General features: G+C 33.1%; 1 long non-coding RNA gene across 1 annotated transcript; it reads left to right on the forward strand.

Annotated features, from left to right (window-relative positions):
- Positions 1–1,641: 1,641 nt before the first annotated feature.
- LOC141617598 (uncharacterized) lies at positions 1,642–3,959 on the forward strand. The gene is made up of 2 exons (XR_012531145.1): positions 1,642–2,088; positions 3,747–3,959. It is a non-coding gene; the product is annotated as an uncharacterized LOC141617598 (long non-coding RNA).
- The last annotated feature ends 421 nt before the right edge of the window (positions 3,960–4,380 follow it).

The following is a 4,380-nucleotide window of genomic DNA, read 5'->3' on the forward strand; positions in this document are numbered from 1 at the left end:
AGAGCTTTTCTGGGTGAATATCGCGGCAAGAAGAAGGGTGGTTGGAAAAAGCACAATCCTAATATCAAGTGCTTGGCCATATACAAACTGTATGTCCTAAGGCAAAAGAAGATTTGAAGGAGTTGAAAAAGACTCGTGCTAGTGGGGTTGCACCTATGGCAGAAGTTGATGATGGTGAACTCTTAATGGTTCATGGTGAAAAGGAACCTAGTGAGAGCTGAGTGTTAGATTCGGGAAGTTCCTATCACATATGTGGAAGAAGAAAGTGGTTCTCTTCTTATGAAGAATGTGAAGGTAAGGTGGTTAGTTTGCCAAATGGTGATAAGGCAAAGATTGAAGGGATTGGTGAAGTTAAGGTGAGACTTCATGATGGCCAAGTTAGAAAGTTTGGTGATGTTAGATACATACCAAACATTAGTAGAAATTTAATCTCATTAGGTAGATTATGTTCTAAGGGTTGTACCATTCATGTTAATAATGGTATTTTGGAGGTCACTAAAAAGGGTAAGGTGATTCTCAAAGGTAGAAAAGGTAAAACTAACTTATTCACATTTGATGGAAGATGTGTTGAAGATGGGTTAGTTGAAGGAGAGGTACTCTTAAGTGAAGGGGAGGTGCTTCCAAGTAAAGGTTGGGTCGCTCCGCTTGATGATGGTCAAGTCCAAAGTAATGTTGGGCTTAAGGGGAGGTTTGTTGGGAAAGTAACCCCAACATTATTGATGAACTAGTAACATGTAGAGTCTTAAATTGTTTAGAGTTATTTTTATGTTACTAATATTTACTATTTATATGTTATATATTATTAGTAGTAAATATTAGGAGTTAGTATTTTGTATGTTAAAGGCTCTTAATGTTACTAGGTAAGTTAGGACTTAGGATTTTATATAAATAAGGGTCATTAGTCATTGTTGGAAAGTAAGAGAGTGTATGCTTAATATCCTGAGTTAAGCATAGTTGGAAATCTTAGTTAGTAGCTAAGTGTTGGAGGATTGAAATTGTATTATTGTTAAGGTTTAAGAATAATAATACAAGGTTGGGTTCTGGTTAAGTCCATAACAAAATATTGTGTGTCTTTGCATCTTTATATTATTTGTAAAAAAAAACCCCAACAGTAACGATGGTGAAGTATTGTATGATTAGAATACGGGACTATTGATTTCGCTTAACGTATTTAGTATATGTGTTAAGTAGTTTGCTCAGAGTATGACGATATTGGGTTGATCTCAAGCTTGAATTATAGAGGTGTAGATTATAAGTATAACATTGAGTGTGTTTTGTTGAGGAGTACTGATGGATTGAGTTGAGAGTGTAAACTCATTTAGAGGTAGCTCAAAAACTTAAGTAGGGCCTTTGAGTTTTGGAAAACCATAATTTTGAGGCCGTGAAAATTTTTGATCGGCTAGTGTAACATTTTTATTTTTTTCATTGGGATATTTTGATCAAAGTGCTAAATTTTTAGATGTTTGGTTAATTTGATTTAATGCTCATACTAAAGGAAGGTTGATAGCTAAGGACAAGGTTGATAGCTAAGGATTTTGTCTTGGTTTGAGGAAAACTAAATTTGAGACCAGAGTTATCGATCTTGTTTAAAGGATTATATAGAAATTTGGTTTATATGCTTTTGATGTAATACCACACAAATCTTCAAATTTATTTTATTTATTTTTCCAATGGAACTTCGGGGACGAAATTCTTTTTAAGGTGGGAATATTGTAATAACCCAAATATTTTAATTCTTTAATTTCAAAAAAAAAATTAAATTAGTGTGAATTGTGAACTTAAACGGTGGTTAACTATTTGAAGGGTCCCTTTTATTTTCTTATCACACTTATCATTAAAACCCTCCCTTGGTTGTCTTCATGATTATCTTCAGAAGGATTAACCTCTTCAAATACCCAATTACTCATTTGCTACAAAAGTTGGTTGCTATGTTTATCAATCAATTCCTAATATTTGGCCAAAATTAGAGATGGCCACAATCACACGAGCAATGATATTCCTCTTCTTTACCATCCTGATTTATATTTGCCCAAATTCATGGTCACTTTATCCTCGAGCCAGCCGCATGAATTGACCTTTTATCGGAAGGTAATACGATTCTACCGATTCTAATATTTTTATTATTGATCAGAGTTGTGTGATTATGTGTTAATTGTTGTCCCTAGATGTATGTACTGAAATTGAATCATAGTGTTCGTTTGCTACTTATATAGTTAGATAAGTACTTATTAATTATAAGCTTTATATCTTTAATTGTCTAATGTTTTGTGAGAAAGGGGTGTAAATTAAATTTGGAAGAATCTTGTAGAAGTAGCCTGCCGATTAGGTTGGTATAATATCCTATGGTATGGTTGGTTAAGTAGTTTATATATCTACAATAATATAAGTGGTAGAAGGCAATAGTTACCCGATGAGTTAAGTGATGGCATGTGCTTATAGAGTAATTATTTATTTGGTTTCAATGGACTCTAGTCTTTGAATATGATTATCAGGCGTTTAGTGAGTACGTGTTCATGATATTGTGGTGATTGATTATGTAAATAAGTTTGAGAATTGGCGTCGTTCCTCTGATGTTTGGATTGAGGTTGGACGTATTATTTTATTTTGATTTTCGTTCTCTTTATCTTTGACCTTGGCTTGCGGGTGAGTAGCTCAGAGTTTTTCTCCAAGTGTTTAGCACTTTTTTTTGAACATTTGACAGTACCGAGTTATCTTTTACGGTCCGTGAGTGACCAAGTAATTGAGTCATTTATATTCGTTGGAATCAATATTGAGATGGAAATATCATCTCGCGGTTAATTCCGCCGGTTCACTCACTTTCTTGTGCTTGGCTTAAGGACGATAGTGATAGTAAAAAATATAATATCTGGCTACTTTGAGTTTTATACTAGTAGTTGTGTTTGGAGTAGTGAGATCAGATTGCTTAATTATGGTGGTGCATAAATGAGTATTGTGATAAGAGAGTAAATGGTATGAAGTCTGTCTTATGAGACTAGTTGGGAGCGTTTTTATTATACTCTCTGTTTATTTTTATTTATACGTAGTAAGTACTCGAGTTATATTATTTTGAAGTAATTATACTATTTACTTTGTAGTATGACAATTGTGCTTTGTTTCCGAATTTGACAATTTATTTAGCGTATCTGCTAAAATTCAAAGTTATAAGACTAAAAGATTATAGTTTAGCTAACAACCCGCAGTGGCGAGCTAGGCATACAAAAATGCTTTCAGAGTATTATAGTTTGGCTCACAACCCGTAGTGGCGAGCCGGGCATACAAAATGCCGAGGATTATAGTTTGGCTCACAACCCGCAGTGGCGAGCCGAGCATACAAAATGCCGAGGATTATAATTTGGCTCACAGCGCGAGCTGGGCATACAAAAATGCTTTTAGTAATCATATGATGTAGAGTGAATCCTACTTCAGCCAGCCATTATTAGCCATTAGATACAATTAGATATTATATTAAGGCGCCGACCTAACATAGAGGTGTGCAAATTGAGTCTATGGCCAGTAATTTCTTGTTAACCTCTTAGTCTCGAGGGAATAAAGTTTCTTACTTGTTAGCACTTGAATTGTCCTTTGACCAAATCATTTTGTAGAGATAAAATTAGTTCATTTATTTTATCATTGGAAATACCAAACTAAAGAATTCTCGTTTTTCTTTACTTTTGTTTTAATATTTAAATTGCTCGAGCTTGACTCACGTGTTTCTCCCTTTTGGGCTACCCGTCATATGGGGGTAGGTCTCTCTGTCTTCTAGCTAGTTTTCTTTTCAGATAATTTCTGATGCGGTTCAAAAGAGTTTTGAAGTCAAGATTATTTTTATTGAAGATTTTGCAAAAGAATTTTTGACTATGTATTATTTCGTGTAAAGCAGGATTTGTATGGAGAGACTTTATATATTGATTATAATATCCCTGTATTTTGGCCAGTTTTGAATGTAAATGTAATTTTTAATTTAGCCGAAATTCAGGGGTGTTACACTAACTACGAGTATTAAAATCATCACTCAAAATAATATTACAGTGTCAAATCAACATTCAATGATATAGTTATATTGTACTTATTAGTAGTTTTACATTAAACCTAAAATCATGAAAATTAAATCAACCTTCATGAGTTCATTCATATCAAGATGCATTTGTTTTAAAAAAAATCCCATGAATAAAACCATTATCAAACCAAGAAATCAAAATATATTAATATCATCATTGAATAATAAAATCTCATAAAAAAAACTAATAATACATCAATCATATTCACGTGCTTCTCACAAGTATGTAAATAAATGATAGAAATTTGATCAAATGTAAATATATTCCACTTGGTATGAATTGAGAAAGTATGAGGGCATACTGGTATTTTAAGTGGTATAAA

The sequence above is a fragment of the Silene latifolia genome, chromosome X (genome assembly GCF_048544455.1).
Source record: "Silene latifolia isolate original U9 population chromosome X, ASM4854445v1, whole genome shotgun sequence".
In the NCBI taxonomy this organism is placed as follows: Eukaryota; Viridiplantae; Streptophyta; class Magnoliopsida; order Caryophyllales; family Caryophyllaceae; genus Silene; species Silene latifolia.